Consider the following 23,949-nt stretch of genomic DNA (forward strand, 5'->3'; position numbering starts at 1 on the left):
ACCCACTTCAGCCCAACACAGAGGGGATCTGCACTTTCGGCCATAGAGGGCCTCGAATGGAGCTGCCTTTATGCTCGTGTGATAACTGTTGTTGTAGGAAAATTCAACAAGGGGTAACTGAGTATCCCAAGCTTTTCCAAAGTCTATCACACATGCACGCAACATATCTTCTAAGGTTTGGATAGTTCTCTCACTTTGCCCGTCGGTCTGTGGATGGTAGGCTGTACTCATGTCCAGCCTAGTTCCTAGGGAACTTTGTAATGACTGCCAGAACCTCGAAGTGAATCTACTGTCTCGGTCTGAGATGATAGATAAAGGAACACCGTGCAGTCTTACAATCTCCCTAATGTAAGTTCTGGTAAGTTTCTCCATCTTGTCTGTTTCCTTGATCGGTAGGAAGTGTGCAGACTTGGTCAGTCTATCGACGATGACCCATATGGAATCAAGTCCACCCGTCGTCTTGGGCAACTTGGTTATGAAGTCCACAGTGATCCGCTCCCACTTCCATTCTGGTATCTCCGGTTGTTGTAGAAGACCGGAGGGTTTCTGGTATTCGACCTTGACCTTTGCGCAAGTAAGGCATTTACTCATGAAGGTAGCAATATCTGCTTTCATGTTAGGCCACCAGTATAACTTTTTAAGATCCAGATACATCTTATCTGAACCCGGGTGGACGGAATAACGAGTGTTGTGAGCTTCGGTCATGACCAAGTCTCTGAAGCCACCGTGTTTCGGTGTCCAGATCCGATCCATGAGGTATAAGGCTCCGCCACCCTTGACTTCCAAGTTCTTATCCATCCCTCTAAGGGATTCACCAGCCACGTTTTCAGGTTTCAAAGCGTCGAGCTGAGCCTCCTTTATTTGCGTGGACAAGTGTGAATGGATAGTTAGAGTCAAAGACTTGACTCTACGACCAGTATATTCTTTCCGACTTAGGGCGTCGGCTACTACATTGGCTTTACCCGTATGATAACGAATTTCGCATTCGTAATCACTAAGTAGCTCGACCCACCGTCGTTGTCTCATGTTGAGCTCTTTCTGGTCGAAAATGTGTTGTAGACTCTTATGGTCTGTAAAGATCGTGCTTTTTGTACCGTATAGGTAATGTCGCCAGATCTTTAGAGCAAACACAACTGCTCCTAGTTCTAGATCGTGGGTTGTGTAGTTAACCTCATGTGTCTTCAGCTGTCTCGAGGCATAGGCTATGACTTTACCTCGCTGCATCAGAACACATCCGAGTCCTTGATTGGATGCATCGCAATAGACAATGAAGTCTTCTATTCCTTCGGGAAGGGATAGTATCGGGGCGGTGCACAAGGCTCGTTTGAGCGTTTGGAACGCTTTTTCCTGTTTCTCTTCCCAGTCGACGACCACGCCTTTCTGGGTCAGGGTTGTAAGAGGTTTCACTATGCTGGAGAAGTTCTGAATGAACCTGCGATAGTAGCCAGCTAGACCTAGAAATTGACGAATTTCAGTAGGTGTCTTTGGTGCTGACCAGTTCTCGATGGCCTTAATTTTGGAAGGGTCCACGTGTATACCTTCTTCGCTAACTACATGGCCCAAGAATTCGACTCGCCGAATCCAAAATTCGCACTTGGAGAACTTCGCGTAAAGCTTCTCCGCTCGCAATGTTTCTAAGATTTTACGGAGATGTTGACCATGCTCTTCCTTACTTCGAGAGTAGATGAGTATGTCATCAATGAAGACGATGACGAACTGATCCAAGTAAGGACGACACACCCTATTCATCAGATCCATGAATACTGCGGGCGCATTAGTTAATCCGAATGGCATCACTACAAACTCGTAGTGCCCATAACGAGTTCGGAAGGCTGTCTTAGGAACATCCTCCTCTAACACTCGTAGTTGGTGGTATCCAGATCACAGATCTATCTTCAAGAAGTAGTTGGCTCCTTGAAGTTGATCAAACAAATCGTCAATGCGGGGTAAGGGATAACGATTTTTAATGGTAAGTTTGTTGAGTTCTCTATAGTCGATGCACATGCGAAACGATCCATCTTTCTTCTTGACGAACAAGACCGGTGCTCCCCATGGTGAGAAGCTTGGTCGAATGAATACCTTCTTGAGAAGTTCGTTAAGTTGACTGGAAAGTTCCTGCATTTCAGCCGGTGCCAGACGAAAGGAGATTTGGCTACAGGGGTAGCCCCTGGCACTAAGTCGATTTTGAACTCGACTTGGCGTTGAGGTGGTAAACCGGGAAGTTCTTCTGGGAATATGTCGGGAAAGTCGCGTACTTCTGGGATTTTCCGGATGTCTTTCAGTTCTTGACTGGTATCGACGACGTGTGCGAGAAATGCATGGTATTCCTTTCGCAAGCACTTCTGGGCTTGAATGCACGAAATGATGCGAAGGCTCGTACTAGGTTTGTCGCCATAGATAATTAAAGTTTCGTTGTTAGGAAGGTTAAGACGAACTGCTTTTTCGAAGCACATAATGTCGGCACGCAGAAGACTCAACCAATCCATACCGATGATGACGTCGAAACATTTAATGGTAACTGGCATGAGATCTATCTTGAAACTATGGCCATCTAAAGTTAAGGTACAACCTACGTATATGCAGTTTGTACTCTCTGTTTTCCCGTTAGCCATTTCTACTGTGAATGAATTATCTAATGCACATGGTTTTTGTTTAAGCAGGTGTGCAAATTTGTGACTTACAAAACTTTTCTCGGCTTCACTATCGAAAAGTATGCAAGCATATGAGTTATCGAGGAGGAACGTACCAGTAACTATCGTTGGATCAGCTACTACTTCCTCGTGGCCTAGAGCCATAACTCTTCCCACTCCTCCAGCCATCCCTGCTTTAGGGCAGTTCCTCTTGTAGTGGCCCACTTCGCCACATCCGTAACAAGCTTGGCCCATACCGGCGTTAGGAACCTGAGCAGCTTGAGCTGTTGGAGTCTTGCAGAAACGGACTGTGTGTCCCTTCCTGTTGCAGTTAGAACACTGCATCTCTTTGCAAGGTCCGTGGTGGTGGAAGTTGCACTTGGTGCACTTCGGGAGAGTTCCAGCATATGTTCTTGCTGGTAAGTGGTTTGCAGGGGCAATAGGAGTAACTGTGGCAGCATTGATCGCCACAAGTTGTTGTTTCTTGGAGGACCCTTGCGAAGCCCCTCTTTTCCTCTTATTCCACCCCTTCCTGTCGTGTTCGGGGTTGGACTTTTGTGGTACAGGTGTAGGGATTGTTGCGTTCTGGGGTTTCCGGTGATCGATAAGAGATTGTGTCAGTTCCTTGGCACTATCAAAAGTAATAGGCCTGAAAGCGATCACACTTGACTGGATCTGGGGCGACAGTCCCCAGATATATCTCTCGATCTTTTTGCTCTGGAGAGCAACCATATCCGGGCATAAGTTTGCCAAATCACAGAACCTATTTGTGTAGGTAGTGATGTCGGATCCAACCATTTGTAGACCTCAGAATTCCTGCTCGAGTTTTTGTACTTCGCCTCGAGGACAGTATTCTTTCATCAGCATTTCTTTCAATTTTTCCCAGCTGATGGAATACGCCACCACCAGAGTTAGATAGTTAACATGGCTGTTCCACCATGTTAGTGCTCGGTCAGAGAGGGTACAAGCTGCGAACTTGACCTTGCTGCCCTCCTGGCAAGCACAGATCTTGAAGAAAGATTCCATCTTCTCAATCCATTGTCTCAACACCATTACACCCCCAGTTCCGTTGAAGTTGCGGGGTTTGGCGTTAGTGAAGTCCTTGTAAGTGCATTCCCGAGGGTGTCCATGGCTTTCGCCGTGGTCCGAGGGTGGTGCACCTGTTCCTGATCCGCTAGGGGCAGGAGCATTGATTGCTGACACAACAGCTGCAACTGCTGCTGTGAAAACTGCCTGGAACATGTTGGCATCAAAAGGATTTGGTGGTTGAAGAGGTACAGGTGGTGGTGGAGGTGGTGGTATTGGTGCTTCGTTGTTTGGGTTCCTCCTTGGATTCCTGCGTGGCGGCATCTTTAACTATACGTTTAAAAGATGACGACATGGATAAGAATAAATGATAAACGAATGTGTCTCATGAACTAAATCCCCATAGTCCAACAACAGAAAGAATAGTATGATTAAATGAAGAAGATAGCATTTGGATAATAACTTCCATAAGATTTGATATCTGTCAATAATACTGGAATTACAGATGTAATAAGTTCGGGAAAAATGGCCTATAAGTAGGCCTTACATCAACCATGATGGAAAATTTTGACAGAATTAAGACTAGATCAAGACCTAACAGGTCTAAGATTTATACAGATAGGAAATTAGACCAAAGTTTTACATAAACTAGGTTCTATCCAAAAGATGTGTCGATGAGATTATATCGGCGACGAGAACTACTAGCATGAGTCCTCGATCCCGACAGTAGACGTTCAATGTCCCTTATACGTCTGTCCGACCTTGCTTGCTGAGCTCGAAGTTCCCTAACCTCCGCTTGGGTTTCAGCAAGTTCCCTTTGCAGATTTGCATTGCGGACCAGAGTCCTTTCATGAGCAGACTCTAGTTGGCGAATGTGGACAGTGTTAACACCAGAGTTGGCGTCAACTTCCAAAACTTGATTGATAGTTGCCTGAGCTATTATCGAGTTCCGAGACATCCTACGCACCATGATTGGTAGGACTCTATCAGCAGAACCTCCTTCAGTGAGGTTGTAGAAACTTCGGTCTCCATTGTAGGGAATGGGCTGACCCTGTTCATGACTCCATGTGATCAAGTTAGTGGCCTACAGAGGTGTGGGTCCTTGAAACACAGGGCGAGGGTTTAGGTTTGGGTTTTGAGCAATTGGGGGTAGGTTGTTGACTTCTAGCTCCGAGTCAGAACTATCAGAAAAACCCTCAGCATGGTGATCATCCAAAGGAATTGGGTGACCATCTTCTGGTTCAGCCTCTAGCCAACCAGCATTGCCTTGGTTTGGGAAGTACGGATCGCCATGGTGAAATCCAGCCATTTTAATCTACGCGAGAAAAGGGATATAAGAAATAGCTAAAATAGACAAACTACTAAGATAATTATAGTAAGATCAAATACCCATATGGTATTCCTTTATGGTTGTGTTGGTAAGTTTTTAGACTTGTTGCCATATCACAACCATTCTTGGGCATATTCTAATCACTCCTCGGACCAGCATAGTTGATCAGGCTATGCCATTCCCAAGACTGACCATATATCTCCAGGCTTACTTGTGATATTCAACAATCGTAATACTTTTGTTCTTGTCGTTGTGACACTGATTTTAGTATGAATGCAGGCACGTATACTTACTTAAATATTTTATTATTTAAAAGTATAACTCTGAGACAGAGTGTTTTAATCCCATGTATTTATAGTTAGTATATCTTTTATGGGTTGATATACTTAATTCACTATAAACAATGCTCCGATACCAATCTGTCACACCCCAAAACCACGAACGGCGGAAACGTTCAGGGGTGGAGGATGTCATGTACAGTATCACAACAGTGTAATATAATAAACAAGCAACAACATCATCCATTGCATTATAAGTAAATTTTAATACATGTGTGTTCTTTCATTGTAATAAGACACCAAAAATATACAATCAAAATAAAAGACGAGACTTGTCTGCTCCGTCTTCTCAAAACCTGGCCTCCGTACCTGTCTACTGATGACCTAAGAATACAAGTTATTTTGAAAGCGAGTATCAGCTTTAAAGCTGGTGAGTTCATAAGTATATAAGTGTCATTGCCTGGCTTGTGAAAATCTGTTATGAAAGCCATGTAAAACTTTAAATGAAAGTGTTGAGGTAAGTATGAAATCCCTAGAAAAACCCTTATTTTCTATAAGTATGAAATGTAGCCTTCTACCAAGACCCGAATGTTCTGTATGTATGAAGTGTAGTCTTTTACCAAGACGCGAATGTTTTGTATGTATGAAGTGTAGTCTTCTACCAAGACACGAATGTTTTGTATGTATGAAGTGTAGTCTTCTACCAAGACACGAATGGTTTGTATGTATGAAGGGTAGTCTTCTACCAAGACTCGAATGTTTTGTATGTATGAAGTGTAGTCTTCTACCAAGACACGAATGGTTTGTATGTATGAAGGGTAGTCTTCTACCAAGACTTGAATGTTTTGTATGTATGATGTGTAGTCTTCTACCAAGACACGAATGTTTTGTATGTATGAAGTGTAGTCTTCTACCAAGACACGAATGGGTTGTATGTATGAAGGGTAGACTTCTACCAAGACTCGAATGTTTTGTATGTATGATGTGTAGTCTTCTACCAAGACTCGAATGTTCTGTATGTATAATGATAGTTTTTCCTTTCTATTGACTAGTACTAGAGCACTTAGTCTAACTCCTCGTTTATGTGAAAGTAATCACAAAATAAAGTAAACAGGGAAAATATAATCATGTAAGTGTTATTGTCTTGGGTTACCAGGACAAACACGACATCGCCGAAGCGAAAGATAGACCCTATGGAACATCCGAAGAGTGTCCCCTCATCCTCTGTAGCGGCAGCAGGGTGGAGGGAGGGTTAGTCCCCGTATCGATCTCTTAAAGCAGATCGTCAACCTAATGATCCTCCGAAGATTCACATCTCATCCACTGTTGCAACAGTGGACAGTGGGATGGTTAGTCCCGTCACTGACTACTAAATAAGTGACAACCTTAGACATCCGTAGACGTTCATCGACCACTGGTGCTAATCAGTGGGATTCGGAATGGTAAGTCCCGCTGAAACATCCCATTGAACCGGGATAGGAAAGACAATTTACACAGTAAGTACTAATAAATCATCCTCTTAGTTCTAAGTACAAGTATCCAAGGTAAGTAAATACAGGATAATGCACCTATGAAGGAGTGTTCCTGTATGGTATTCATGTAAGTATGTCCATGTAACAGGTAAGTATATGTAAACATATTCATGTATCATGTAATCCTATGTACGTGTACTCATGTATCATGTAAGGTATTGGTATAGACTCATGAATGAACTGACTCTTGTGTGATTCCTTGTAATAGTAATAATGTTTGATATCATCTGACTATCCCTATGATAGCTAACTGGAAAGTATGTGGTTGTTCAAGTAGATTTATGCACCCTCGATACGTCAGGGTGCGGGAAACTGAACGAAGGATGAAAACTATAATCTCTAACATATAAATGAACATATGCGCATAAGTATAGTTTGATTCAAAAAGGAAATATAATGGTTTTGCAAGATATCTAGGAGTTTTGAACAATAATTTAGAGTGACTTGAAGTCATTAAATATTTCAAAACTAATACTTCTGTTATCCAAGTATTTTAAGATAGAAAACCATTTCATGTGACACCTTTTGAAATATGTGAAATCTATTGAGTGAAAACACAGTTATAAAATACATAAGATTGATTTAATAAAATATTGTTTTCTACTTGTACCCCCCCCCCCATTAAAGCATTTAAAATCCTTTAAAACATTGATTTAGGGGTATGAACTCACCTGTAGTTGGTGATTGGGATGAACTGAACGGTATAGGACGGCTAGGTGTCAAGCGAGAACTTGTGCACACACTACGATCCTAATGAACATATAATCACACACATATATGCACTCAATTAGACTCAAATGACTAATTGATAAGTTTAAGACATCCTAGACATAATAAACACTTTATATAAGTGTTTTAAGCCGAAAGGATTTCATCTAAGCCATTGTGGGACAGGGTATTTGTGTTTAGGGTTTCCAAAGGACCCTATATGAGAGTTTACTCTCCATAAACCATCACATATGGAGTTTACGGTTGTAAACTCTTGAGTTTACGGCCGTAAACTCCCAAACATGTGTGTTTGGTGTGTTTTGAAGTCCCAAATGCTTTCTAGAATTATTCTAACTTAGTGGCTAATTCCTTGGAAGGGTTGAAGGTCTAGAAGTACTCCAAATAGGATTTTACGGCTTCAAGGCCATTTCCCCTTGGAGTTTACGGTCGTAAACTCCCTTGGGGTGTTGTTTTTGTTGTTTTCAAGCCTCTTGCTTTTGAAGGACATGCTCTAGATAATTGTTTAAGGCAAATGAGGACCCTACGCACACTTTGGTGCCATTCCTTTGAGTTTACGGCCCAAGAGCATTCTCTTGGCCGTAAACTCTCTTTGATAAATGATTTTGGTGAGTTTTGGTCCTTCATTTTAAGTGGAACAATTTCTTGTAAAGGTCTATGGCTTTAGGTGCAATGAAAACACCCTTTATGTCCATTTATATGGAGTTTACGGCCTAAGAGAGTTCTGGGCCGTAAACTCACTTTTATTTGTGTCATTTGATGTGTTTAAGACCTTATACCACTTGGGAAAATAGTCTAGATGCAAGCCTTAAAGTCCTAGTGTCCTCAAAACACCATTTTAGTGTTAGGAAATGGAGTTTACGGCCTAAGAGAGTTCTGGGCCGTAAACTCCCAATCTTGGGTGGATTTGTGCATGTTTTCTTGTCCCTAACTTGCATACATAATAGTCTAATGCTTTATCATAACACAAGTGTCGGTTTTTGGCTTCGTTTCGGGAGTTTACCGCCCAAGAACACCTTGGGGAGTAAACTCCTAGATCTAATGATTTAGCCATCTAAATCATGTTATTAGCATCTAATAAGTATTCTAACACTACTAGAAAGAGTTACTCACAATCTGGGATAAAAAACCGAAGATCCGTCAGAGAGAAAATGGCTTTTCTCTAGTTGGAATTGTGAATAATGAATTAATTTAATTCAGAAAACTATTTATAGTCCTGAAACATTTTGACAGAAAATATTTCTATTCTCGAACTTGGACTGTAACATTATGAAACTTGAAATGTTCAAATTTCACAAACCCAGGAGCATCCACTCTCCTGATATACCCTGAAGTGGAAACCCTAATGTACACAAACTTGTTCGGAAAAATCTGAAAATCACTGAAATTGGACTGGCTTCTATTGAATAGATATTGTTCGTACAAATGGAAATTTCGGGTTGTCACATTCTTTGTGTAGGCTTATTCTGATGCAGACTTGGGTGCATGTGGACTTAATCGAAAAAGCACATCTCGTGGTATTCAATTCTTGGATGGAAAACTCGTAAGTTGGAAATCAAAGAAACAAACATGTGTTTCGTTGTCAATTGCAGAAGCTAAATACATTTTTGTTGGATCTTGTACATCACAAATTATATGGATTGAAAGCTAACTGCAAGACTATGGTTTTGTTGGATTATTGTCTAAGTCCATAACTATTTTGGTATGTACTTGACCCGATGGTGCATGGTCCTTTTGGGTTGCCTTCACCAAAGCAACTTGATAGGATGAATTATGAAGAGAAATGATTAATTATGATTTATTAATATATTATGAGAATAATATATTAAAGGAGAAATCATATTGTTTAATTAATATTAGTCAAGAATTAATTGATAATTAATTTTGTGGCTAAAAGAGATTAATTAAACTTAAGGGACTAGAACTGTAATTATAAGATAATTGCATTTGGGCTATGGATCACCTTGGAATAATAGGTTGGACGAATTCTATGGGGAAAACCATTAGAAATCGTCCAAGGGGTATTCTAAAAGGGTCCATGGGCTGCTTAGGGCTTAAGCAGTCAAATTAGGGTTTCCTAGTTGAAAACCCTAATAGCCTACATGTATATATAATACACTTAAACCCCCAAAACGTGGCAAAGAGTTCCACTAGGGTTTCTGGACGTTTTTGGGCAGCCTACGCTCTCCTTATTCTTCATCCTCTTGCTCTTGGTGTTTGTGAGCCATTAGAGGAGTGACACTTGTGACTCTAAGCTATCTAAAGCCATTACAAGTAGGATTTGAGATTGTTATTGCTACATAACAATCAAGGTAAGATCTAAACCCCATTCTTATGTTAATATGATTAATAGTATGCTAGATCTAGGGATTAAAGTCTTGGATGAATTGCATGTACAATAGAGAAACCTAGATCCAAGCATTAGGGTTTGCATGAGCACATAGGATGTTCTTATGACTAAAACCCATCAGTGGTATCAGAGACTTGATTGGTTTCTATTGTATTAATGCCTAGTACATTCATTCTTGTTGTAAAATCGACCTTTTGGCCCCCTGACTGATGAACTCGGCGAGTTCCAATGTGGACTCGGCGAGTAGCTCCAACTCGGCGAGTCCATAGAGGAACTCGGCGAGTTCGAGCGTCAGTTAGAGCAGATTTCAGGATTTTTACCTATTTTGACTTAAGATAATTGCCATAATTGTTTAAAATTAATAAAATACGAATTTTATTGATTCCTTATGATTATCTTTGTCAAAAATAAAAGATTTTGGTCATCTAATTAGATAATTGTTACCTTATTTGATAAATGTTAAATTATTTGAATTATTTGATCATTATCTTGCAAGAATTTGAACTAGATCTAATTAGATAACCACCAATTAATTGTTAATTGCCTTATTTGAATTATGTGATCTAGAATATTCTTGATAAAGTTTGGCAAAGTTTCAAATTAATCCCTTTAGGTTTTATAGTTTAAATTTGAACTTAAAAGTTTTGTTTTTTGAAATTTAAATAAGTTAAACCCAAATGTTTTGAAATGTTTCAAAACTTGCCCTCAAGTTTTGGAATTTAAAAGTTGATTAAAAGTTTAATTTAGAAATGTTAAATTCTAAAACCCTAGTATTGTTTTGAAAAGTTCAATTCACACCCTTATGGTTTTATTATTTAATTAAAGTGTATAATTAAAAGAGCTTTAATAAATCCAAAAAGTTTTGGTTTACAATTTAATTAAATTAAAAGTATAATTATTAAATTTGACCACCTAGTATTTTAAAAGTGTAAAATACACCCTATACTATATATAACATTAAAAGTCTAGTATTATATATATATGTATGAGTAAACAGTCAGTCTTACCGTTAGTAGACCTCATTCACGAAGCTGGTCTATAAGGGGTGTTTAAGGAAATTGCCTATAAAATGGAGATTGAATGGGTATCCACTCTTACCCACCACACGCTTGACCAGTGGAGGGTCGTTAGCCGAACGGGTAGGATAGGACAGAAACCTTCCATTATAAGTATAGTGAAGTATAAAGTAACTAAATGTTTTACAAAATCCCCAATCTAGTTACTTTAGGCAAAAGTGAATTGATGCAATTCCATGAAATTACACTTTGTGCCCTTGCAAAGACGTTAGTGGAGCGTGTGTGGTTAACCGGCACACTAAATGGTTCTAAGCAAATTTAGCAAAGGGTGACTCAATGTTTGTCATAGTTTAGTTGAGCGTGTGTGGATAACCGGCACATTGAATAGGTGACTGTAACATTTGGGGGCACCGTGTAAGTTTGCATGGTTATTCACACCCTGTTTTGTGATCCTCGGCACCCCAGTCACAAATCGAGGGGCATGTCGAGATTTAAACATGCCATTGAAAAGTTCAATGAATCTCAAAAGATCTAGGAATTTTCAATAGATTTAAAACTTAATTTTGTTTCGTTTTTCATGGTGGAAATTAGTGAATCGCCATTCACTTACCTTCAAATGTTCTGCAATTTGGGTTACGACATCCCTCTCCCAAGTTGTAGAGTATTGTGTTGGGTCCTAGCCTTAGTATATCATTTGGGTGATTTATTAATGACTCAATCAATCAACTAATTTGCATTTTTCTCCCATTTTGTAGATGTCAAAGTATGAAAACTATGGTCTTCCCAAATCCCGTGGAACAAGCTTTTCACATGAAGATGATATTCCACGATTCGATCGAGGAACACGAGATCATGCTTCACTTCCTCCACCTCCTCCTATTGCTCTCCCTAACCCACAAGTTCAAAAGATTGAAAAGTTCAAACTCACTCAAGTCCTTTTGGCAAGTAAACATGAAGAAGGAAAGTTAGTGTGTGCACATGTCCTAGAGATGAAGTCACAGATTGATAGGTTAAGAATGTTGGGATCTGTTGTCTGTGAGGAGCTAGCTATTGACTGGGTTCTTCAGTCACTTCCTGACTCATATAGTGAGTTCGTAAGAAAGTACTATATGTTGAACCACGACGTAACCCTCATCGATCTCACCTATATGCTTATTGCTGCTGAATCAGCAATGATTTGGTGCACTGGAAAAGCAAAGATGATTGGTGGATCTGCCGGACCGAAGTCCGGAAACTGACTAAACATAGCCTAGCATAATCATAACTACTATCATAAACACATATACTTCATACTGCATCGGACCGAAATCCGGAACACATAACACAAAGACATGCTTGAATCACAAAGACCTCAAGCACAGTGAACTACTGCATCGGACCGAAGTCTAGAACTACTGCTAACTAAATGGGCTGGCATTGTGGTCGTAGACCCGTTCCTACTGGAAGGAAGACTCACCTCACACTGCTGAAGTCCCGCTGACCAAAACCATAGCTGCTGGATGGCAGATTCCCGATCTCTCAATATCAAAATAACACCCAATTAATAATTGGGTTCCACTACATAACTATAAATATATACTTTGGATAATTACAATATTACCCCAAACTTAGCTTACCAAAGCCCAAGGCCTAATCCATAGGCCCAAGGTCAACTAGGGATCAAAGCCCAACATATGGCCCAATTTTCCAAATTGGGCCTAAACCTCTACATGGACTTCCCTTAAGGACCAATTGTTCAGTCCAGTTCAACATGTCTCATTTTAAGGGCTTAATATCATACAACCATCTAGGCCCAAACTATGGCCCATCTATGGCCTAATTTTCCAAATTGGGCCCAATCCTTCATATGGGCCTTACCCTAAAGCCCAACTAAATATTCTAGTCCATAATCATTCTTGGATGGCCCATTATTGGCCCAATTACCAATACCCAATTGAAGAGCCCAACTCAAGGCCCATATGACATTAGGGTTTCACATAAAATGACAATTAGGGCTAAGTGTTTCTTACTTAACCCATTAAGAACTTAATCCATTAAGGACTTAATCCACTAAGGACTTAATCCGTTAAGTCCAGTATTGCTTAGATTAATTTTTGCCAATGATTATTATTTAATATTTCGAGTTATTAAATAATTCTCGTGTGTGTGTCCTGATAAATTCTCAAAGATTAGGGTATTCTCACTTAGCCCCTTAAGGACTTAGTCCATTAAGTCCTTTACTCTACTAGATAAGTTATGTGGAATAATTGGGCTTAGTACACAATCTAATCCCAATGGCCCAAAAGTGGGTCCAAATAAGTCCAAGGCCCAAATACTCATAATTAGGGTTTTCCACCCAAACATGGCCCAATAGGCCAAAAACCAATCTCTAATCCCATTAGGGTTTGCTAGTGGGGCACCACCTACTACCACCTCGGGTAATGGTGGTCAATGGTGGCTTGCGGCGGCGGCCACCACATCACGGTGGTGGTTTGGTTCTTTTTTTTCATTATTCTTGTTGATTACAGTTACAATGCTTTGAACCAAAATGAACACACACACACACACACACACACACACATATATATATATATATATATATATATATATATATATATATATATATATATATATATATATATATATATATAGCCACCCTAGTGGCGGCCGTTGGTGGCTGGTGGCGGCGGTGACTTTTTCCGGCCAAATAAACTACCCACACAACACACCCTAAAATAGAAACAAACATCCATACACTTTCTTGCTTGCCAACGGATTCAACCACCCTCCTGGTGGCGGTTGGTGACGACGGAACCTCCGTGGAGGCGGCAACGAAGTTGCAACACGGCTTCCCGATTCACACCCAACATACTCTAAAGTTACACCGAGCATAACTCTTGGGACCAGCCACTATAAATAGTGAAAGATGCCTTCCGAATTTTGTTTACAACTTTCATTCTATACTTTCTTCTATATTGCTAAAATTACCCCCAAGCCTATTATATGATACCAAATACCCGAAGCAAGTCCTAAAGCCCCGGAGATCCCAAGAAAAAGAGTTTTCGAGCTGAAACTCTACCTACGTGAAGCCCGGTTTTTTGGAAAACATCCCGGTTTTATCAGAAACGATCGTTTAAATAAATGAAGTGCTGCCCGATTATCGTTAAATCAAGTGAGTGTATAGTCACTTTCATCTTACACATAGATATGAAGTATTTTATATAAAATATGTGTTATGTGTATATATATGTTGTTTGTTTATTTGAGATGGATGTTGAAAGAATGTTTTATACAGGTTTTAAAATGTATATGTATTTTATATCTACAAATATGTTGGGTAAAACATGGCTAGATAAAGAATGAGGGATGAAAGATGATATAGATGAATATTGGCAGTTGCGCCAAAACGCTTAGGTGTTTTTGATTTAAGTGTTCACTACTTGTAATCTAAATATCTTGGTAGCTGCGCCTAATGGATAATTTTTGAAGCTTTTCCTAATAGATACAACATAATCCTGGCAGCTACGCCTAAAGGATAAAATCGGCAGTTGCACCTAATAGACGATATTGACAACTATGCCTAATGAAGAATAAATGATGTTGTTGGCAGCTACGCCTAATAAACAATATTGGTAGTTGTGTCAACTAGAGAATAAATGATGTCGTTGGCAGTTGCGCCTAATAAATAACATTGGCAGTTGCGTTATAGGCAAAGATGGACTTCGTGCTTATTTCTTAGGTTAATCCTTAGAAAATGAATGAATGAGGAATAGTTGATTTCTTAGGGTGGATCCTTAAGAGTAAAAGACGATTATAATATAATCTTTATTTGGATTTTAGATTGAAAGATTTCCAATCTTTTACAAAATCCCCAGAACAGATGTTTAGAATCAACCAAGTATCAACAATCGCCTTATCTGTTGGGTAAACTTTGGGTGATTTATATCAGCAAATAATAATTTTTGATTCGTTTGTTGATGAGGCGGGACCCGGATTTGAACTGGGGAAAAAAGGATTTGTAGTCCCCCGCCTTACCACTTGGCCATGCCGCCAAAACGATACACAATAAGATAAAATTTTATGGCTTGGATTACTAAACTTTAGTTTATTGTGCTTGCATCCCTTTTTTAATTTCATCTTTTTTTCTAAATTTATAAAAATTCTAAAAGAAACCCTTTTCACCTTTTGTTTGACCACCCCTTCGATTGATTGTATAATATCTCAAAACATAAAATGTCGAAAAACCTCCCCTCACTTTTCTATTGAAAAATCAAATGTATGTTTTCAATCAAAAAAGCCAAAATTTATGACACAAAATTTATGAAAAATGAGAACCATTAACTATTCGTTAACTGAGAATTCCTAAATGATTTTTGGATTTGAATCTAAAATTGGGGTTGCCTAATGATATAAGAAACTACAAAACATACTTAATTGATTCTTAATCCTTTCAATTTCCATTATAACAAAAACGATAAGTATATGTAAACCCCACAATGGAAAATCTTACACATATACCAAATTGGGTATCTTTTTTAGAGTATGTTTCCTATACCTATAAATATATGGAATTCGTTGGAACAAAAAAAGGCTCGTCTGGGTATTGACCGGGCCAGGCCCAAAAGGCACTTCGAACAAACTAAAAGCAAGAAGGTCTTCTTCATTTATCTTTCTATTTGGATCTTTCGAGCATCTAAATTGAATTGCTAATTATATAATAACGATAAAGAATGTGAAAGAAATAATTTCTATAATGGGGGTTGGAAATTGGGTTGATTGTTTGATGTTCAACCATAACAAATAAATTTATTGTGGTTGATGAAATTAATAAATTTATTATTTGTGGGTTGAAAACCCTATATGCTCACTAGGCTCCCAAGCCTGACCCATTCAGCTTTTTATATTACAGGTAGTGGACTCAGAGCATAGTTGGACGATGACGAGAGATTTTTGGATTATAGGCCAGTAGTTGTAAATAACTGTTATAAGGCTTAAAATATACTATTTATGCTTTTGCTCTGTATCGGAACATGACATCCCGAGGTTTTGATATATAATGAAAAAATATATATTTCTTTAAGAAATGTTTTGATAAATTTTTATCATGTTTTGTTTTGGGGACAAATTCTACAACATCTTTTAAAAGATTACTTTTATTTTATTTTAAAAGCATAAACTAAATCGGTCTTTTCTGGACGAGAAATTCGGGGATGTCACATATATGTCACGCAATGACTTGTTGTCGGATTATACCGGTATCATTTGACATGCTCTGAGCATACGACTTATTTGGCCTTTATGCATAATCATGACATATATAATTTCTCCAATTGCAGCAACGTATGGAATACAATCATGTTATCTAGTTCAAAAACATTTGCACTAGGATTTTGCTCAAAATTATGTCATGTGGTTTTTGACAAGATGACTCTCTCAGATTCCTTTATCTTAAGCTCCTTTGAGATCATTGACAATTAATGCAATTTTACTTAATCCTTTAAGTTGTCATGATCTATATATATATATATATATATATATATATATATATATATATATATATATATATATATATATATATCTTTATTCCATGAATTAATATGTCGACTACATATAACATTAGGAATGTTACTGTGCTCCCACTAGCTTTGTAGAAAACACAAGAATCATCTAGATTCATAATTAAATCACACTATGTAATTAACTTATAAGAAAGAAGATTCTTACTTTGAGATGTTAGCTTAAATCTTGGAAGATTTTCAATCATGTATGTTTTCTCCCTTGAAAACTCACTCTTTATAGTCAAACTATATCAAGGAAGATTAATCAAGCCCATACTTGATGATCATACATGAATGCCTCTCTATGTGTTTAATTAGTTTCTGGTCAACCATTGAGCAGATTCAACAACAATTGAAATTTGCTAGTTCAAAACTATGATGCATTTAGTTTATGGTTCTTAAGCTCTTAAAGTTCTATATAGCTCCCACTTACAAAAAAAAACTTTCTAATCACTTGTCTTATGGAATGACAATTAGTGGGATTAGTAGAAACTTCATCCTAAACAATCATTTAGGATATTCTACATAAATGCAATTAGCATATACCAGAGTGGTTAAGCTTATTGTTTAACATTAACTCTATAACTCTATTCCTTTTAGATAAGGATAAACCATTTCATCCTTAGCCTAATATGAGCATCTAATCCACTTGTTTGGTTGGAAAATATATATAGTCAATATATTTTTGTTGTAGTGAGCATAATTCCAAATATTTATAAAGTAAATAGTTCTTTTAAAACATCATACAATAGACTGCAAGGTCTATGTTTTATCCTCTTTAAAAACATGTAGAGTAAATTACACGAATGGTCCCTATGGTTTGGGGTAATTTGCGCGCTTGGTCCCTAACTTATTTTTTTAACTCGGAAAGTCCCTAACGTTTGTTTTTTTACGTGTTTGGTCCCTAATGTTTGTTTTGGTTACGCGATTGGTCTCTGTCTTATCTAAAAAAAAACTATTATTTAAATAGGAAAAAATTGTAGGATGGGTAAGGTAAAGTGAGGGGGGTTGGGGTTGGGGTGTGTTTATTTAAATATTTTAAAAAATCAAGGGCAAAATAGTTTTTTTATGTAAGACAGGGACCAAGCGTGTAACAAAAACAAACAATAGGGACCTTCCGAGTTAAAAAAATAAGTTAGGGACCAAACGCAAAAATTACCCTAAACCATAGGGACCATTCGTGTAATTTACTCAAACATGTATTATCGACATTCAGCTAGTAGCCAGGTGGCCCTATCCCACTAGAGAATACGAAAGCTACCTCAAATATCAAAAGACAGATTCAAGTGACCAGGTGATCCTATGCAACAAGAAACATACTAATGACAAGTGAGTGTTTTTGTCGGAATGAGTTGTGAATCAATTCCACAACTCCTAAGATGTTCCAGGAAAATTTGGTCTACAATAACTCATTTTCTTTATCACAACGAAAGGTTAATGATGATTTCATTAAGTTGTATTTCAATCTTCATTATGAAACCGTTTGATCAAATCAAAAGGTTTAATCAACAATGAATAAAAATCGTCAGTGAAATTGATTAAATATCTATCACCAAATATATTCATGGATTGAAAAAGATTATATACATCACTTATGTATAACTCTTTGTCAAGCCTTTTTTTCTTTAACTACTAATAGATAAAGACACTAGTGAATCATTTTCCCATATAAATAGGATTCACATATATCAAATGAATCAAGCTCATTTGCCTTCAAAAATTCCATCCTTTTGAAGTTGGTATATGTAACGCCCGTGTTTTCAAGCTTGACATTTTCGTTGATGTAATAGTCTAGGTTAACCTTTGTAACCCGTTTTGAAATAATAAGAGCGTATTATTTGTGTATTATGTGTTTCGTGCTTAATTGCTTAATTATGTGATTTGATTAATTAAGAATAAAATAAGTGTCAAAATTTAAGTGTAAAATAAACTCAATATCTTTGCATAAAGTTGTAGTGGCCGAAACGAGGTTTCCGAATATATATAGAACGCCCAAATCTGACTTCGTATGAGGAAGTTATAATTTTCTGAAGTTTCGACTTAGCGGTATGCAGCCCAAATACTCGATTTGAGATCGAGCGGTTTTTAGCCAAAACAATCTAAATGAGAATCGAAGATCTCGTTGTTAGTAGCGAAACGATGAAGAGTTAGGCGAGAACGGACATCGGACGAAGAAGTTATGGATTTATAACGAAGTTTTCCTGTCCGGGCCTACTAAAAATAGATAATAAAAATAAAGTCAAAATTAGCCGACGGAGTCTAAACGAAAGTTGTAGAGCGTAGTCTCACCTACGCGTGGATATAAAGAACGTTGAAAACGAAGTTCGTATGATGAAGATATAAATTTTCAAAGTTTATTAAATAATTAATATTTAAATTTAATTATTATGCCCGATATTATCCGAAGAGGAGTCACTGGACTTATCCGGGTTACGCCCAGCGTACAGCGAAGCATGACGAAGCCTCGCACTCGAGTACTCCGATGACGCATGCAGTGACGTTTTGGCATTATGCCCAGCATACCGAAGCAGTACGCCCAACGTAATGCGAGGGTTCAGCCCTATAAAAGGGGCAATTGAGGGCAGCTTCTTTCTTTTACAAACTTCTTTCTTTTACAAACTTCTTTCTTCCTCTCTAGTTTTTGCCTCGATTTGCGTGCCATTTATACCCCGAAGCCCCGGTATCATTCCCGAGCCCCGAAGCAAGATCCGAAGCCCCGAAGCAAGATCCGAAGCCCCGAAGATCCCGAAGAGTGTTCTTCCCGAGCCGAAGCTCTGCCCGCGAGGAGTCCGATTTTTTGTGAAGAACTTCCAGATCTGCCGAAGAATACTACTTCTATAAGCCATAGTGCTGTCTGATCTGCCGAAGAACACATTATTATGAAGTATTTTATATAAAATACGTGCTATGTGTATATATTTTGTTGTTATATGTGTGAATGTATATTCACTTTCTTCTATCTCATAGATATGATTTATTCTCTATGAAATACGTGTTATGTGTATGTGTCTCATCTGTTGTTTGGAATATGTATTGAATGATAATGTTATACAGGTTTTAAACTATGTATAAAAATATATATTTTTATCTACTAATATGTCGGGTAGAACATGGGTAGATAGTTGTGTGATAAACAGATGAGAGGCCTCGATGTTGTTTTTGATTTAGTCATCTAGCGGAGTTTAGATGATGACCATAGACTTTTCTAGACAGTCTTGTGGAACGCTAGCAGGTTCGCCACCTGTAGGTGTTAATGAACGCGGGTGTTCATTCGCTGTACTCCATCCCCCTCATGGTTGCCTTATTTGACATATATTGCCGGGAAACCCCTGAATGCATGTGTTGTCTCCCCGACGAAATATTCTAAGACTAGGTCCCTTGTGTTAGTTGTTTTAGGGATGTAAAGTGAGAATAACGGGAATGGGTAATTGGATTATTGTTGGTTGGTGGAATTAAATATAATTATTTATTGTGGGTTGAAAACCCTATACGCTCACCTGGCTCCCAAGCCTGACCCACTCAGTTTATTTGTATTACAGGAAGTGGCGCAAGGGCATAAGATGGATGAATCATCAAGTTGTTTTGTTTACAAGTCTGTATATGTATATATTTGTTGAACGACTTGTAATGTTATCGTTTATGCTTTATGGTCTATATCGGAACATGACATCCCGAGTTTTGATTATATAATGAAAATACATTTCTTTATGAAATGCTTTGGGAAATATTATTTTATCACGTTTTGTTTTTGGGAACAAATTCTGCAACTCTTTCAAATCAAAAGGATTTACTCTGAAAATGTTTAAAAAGCATAAATGAAACCGGTCTTTTCTGGCCGAGATTTTGGGGATGTCACAGTTTTAAAGTGGGTTATATCTGATCCCACATCGGCTGGGAAGGAGAACTAAGCATTCCTTATAAGGGGTGTGGATACCTTCCCTATCACAACGCGTTTTAAAGCCGTGAGGGCAGCAGATCCCATAAGAACTCTGCCGTTAAGCGTGCTTGGGCGGGAGTAGTACCAGGATGGGTGACCCCCTGGGAAGTCCTCGTGCCGAGTGGCCTAAAGCGGACAATATTGTGATACGTGCCAGAGGGGGATGTTACAATATATGTATTTCTTATTTATATAGTCATGATGATTATGACATAGATAAGTTTCAATCAAATATCATTTGATTATATAGGTGTTATGATTAGAACTATTAATTTAATGAAAGATTATAGATTTACTTCATAAATAACATTATGAGAAAATATTCTTTAACACAGAATACATCGTTTCAAAACATGAATGTGAACATCCGTTAAACGATAAGTAAATCTAGATTTATTCATAAATTACAAATGTTACATGTCCCTATAAGGATATGTACAATACATCTATTGTTTCAATAAAAGACTAAATCTAGATTTATTCATAAATTACAAATGTTACATGTCCCTATAAGGATATGTACAATACATCTATTGTTTCAATAAAAGACTATAACAACACCTGTTATATCTTCAATATGAAATGTCATTTGTTTGTAATCAGTTGATTATTTCTTCCAATCATCAACACATAATATCAATTATTAATGTCACCGTTATATCTTCAATATGAAATGTCATTTGTTTGTAATCAGTTGATTATTTCTTCCAATCATCAACACATAATATCAATTATTAATGTCACCTGAAATATAGCATACTCAAGTGAATGATGGAAAAATAAATAATTATATCATATATATATATATATATATATATATATATATATATATATATATATATATATATCTGAAGTCTTGTCCAAGTCAGACTTGTTCAGCTCAATGAGATAAGAGGAGCAATTCCTCCTTTAGTGCTTAGTTTCTTCCATAATAGAAACAACACTAATCATTTGGTCCTTTCTTCGTTTCATGGTTTATGTTATATTTCCCTTAACTAAACTATAAGTCTATATGAGTGCACAATCTCTTAGACTTCGTTTTATTCAATGCTTGAACAGACTTGAAGTTATTTCTAGTGTTCTGATTGAATATTTGCTTTATTTGATGAGACATCTGATATGTTTCATAATTATCCAAGACTTTCTGCAAGTCATGGTTAGTTTTTTTAGTATGATGTGAGATACATCATCATCATCACAATAATACTTCCATCAAAGTATCATGATCAGACTAACTGGTTGTAGATGTTATTCAGATGATATCTTTCAGTATATATAATCTCTATTTATTTTAAAGCTAGAACCTCAAGATATTATACCAGTTATAGCAATTATAACCATCAAATGTTACTGTCTCTTGAAACTCAACAAGAGAGAGGTTTTCCAGGGCATAAAATTACTAATAGTTATCAACAGAATTTAAAAAAGTTTCATTTAGTATTTTCAATATTTAGTCTTTAAAATTAATACCTTATATTGTTTCTTAAAACATTAATTTATTAAAGTATAGGAAATGAATAAGGTGACCCAAAAATCCATATGAGTTGCACAAAAATCCCAAGTGAATTTTAAATGGATTACATAGATTTGAAGTTTTGTAAATAAGAGTTTATATATGTTTTACGATTATAGTTTTTAAAAACATGGTCTCATGAATATTGCATGCATCCAACAATTCATGTACCCTTTTGTAAAATTCATATCACTTGTTATGAGGTTCTTTAGGCGTCAAATAAAATTTCATTTTATTTTCCGTTAACTGCGATCAATTATAAACTCAAATCCAGTATTTTAAAGTTTAGTCGTAGATCGGTTTTAAGAACCGGTAACAGTCTTATTAAAACTTTATTTTATGTTTAAGACTTGGAGTTTTGGATGAGTTATAAAATCACTATTTTAAATCTCCTTTTTTCAATCAAACTCTTATGACTTCATGAATTTATAGAATAAAATCATTTTATTTTATAAACTCAATTTTATGCATCTTATGATAAAAGTTATATTTCGATAAACCAAAACTTGGGTGATAATACTTAAGTTTTAAATCCTATTTAGCATGCATAAAACTTAATATCAACATGTTGTGTTATGTTTAAAACACCAATATCATATATTAAGTTTCGACGCAAAAAATAATCACTAGTATTATTATTTGTCGTTATAACGGTATAAACCGATTTTAGGGTTTTTAGTAAAACTCCTTATTTATTATAAAGACATTGAGTTTATATAAAGTTTAAATATCTTTTAAGTCATTTCAAATATTTTAAAGTTGGGTATTTATAAGTTTTACAATAAAACTATTTTCAACAAAAAATTGAGTTTTAACCGGTAACCGGTAAAACATTTTTATAAATATTCGTTTATAAACATCTTATGTTATATTTTAAATATTTTTTACTCAAACTTCAGGTGATATTATCTTATGAAAAAAATTTATTTGACATGTAAAAACAATTTTCATACATAAAACATAATATGCATTTAACATAAAATAAACATCACAAACATTCATTATAATGTGTATAAACCAAACCATGTCTAGTAATAATTTTTGTGAGCCATCACAAGAATTATTAAGTCTTTCTTGAAGGACTTAAGAGACACTTCAAAATGTCTTCAAGGTGGTAATTTCTTCATCTTGTTACATTTAAAATAAATACAACTAGTGTAACGAATTATATCAAATCAACAAATGAAAAATACCTATTTATCTATTACATCTTATGAATAAATAAATATCAACCAAACATAAATGTCCAAATGGCTTGTTTATACACAACAACATATCAAATATTATAACCAAAAACTCTTTGTTTTTTCTAAAGCAACTTTTATATAACTAAAATGCATGAAAAATGGTTATATATAAAAAATAAACAGTTTTAACCAAGAAGTTGTCAAAGAAGACAAATATGGATTTTTCTTAACAAAAAGAAATTCACACTTGTTTTCCAAAAACCCAAGATTATCAAACATACAAAAATCATTCTAAAATATAAAAGATGGCTCTGATACCACTGTTAGGTTGTGATACGATATAAAAGTTTGTTTTTCATAAAAAACCGGCAACGGAAGACTTTAAAAATAACAAGTTTATTTTAGTTCATAACAAAACCGAACCGTCATGGATCCATTTAAATAGGTTAGAATGAAATGAAAACAACCATACGATATTTTAGAGACAATCTGTGAAGCCTTTGAACCCACTTGGTTTTGGGGTGTTAATGAAGATAACAAAAGTTCAAAGTGTATGATCTTCTCTACAAGTATACACCATCAAGAGTAAGGCACTTGGAATGCTAGTTCCTTCTTGTATTCTTGAGTGTCTAATGCCTTTAGGTGCTTAACTCAATTAAGCACTAAAGGGAACAAATCAAGAGGTCTTCAAAACACTAAACTAACTTCAAAAGAGAGAGAGAGGATGAAGAGAAGAAGAACCCTAGGTTCTAGAGAGAAAAAAGAGGAAGAAGAAGAGCTTCACTCTTACAAAACTGCAAGCCTCATGCATCTCTTATATAGCCCATGAAAAATAAGGCATAACCATTAAAATAATCTAAAGTAATGGCAACTTTAGAAACATGGGA

This window comes from Lactuca sativa, chromosome 4, assembly GCF_002870075.4.
Source record: "Lactuca sativa cultivar Salinas chromosome 4, Lsat_Salinas_v11, whole genome shotgun sequence".
Classification (NCBI taxonomy): Eukaryota; Viridiplantae; Streptophyta; class Magnoliopsida; order Asterales; family Asteraceae; genus Lactuca; species Lactuca sativa.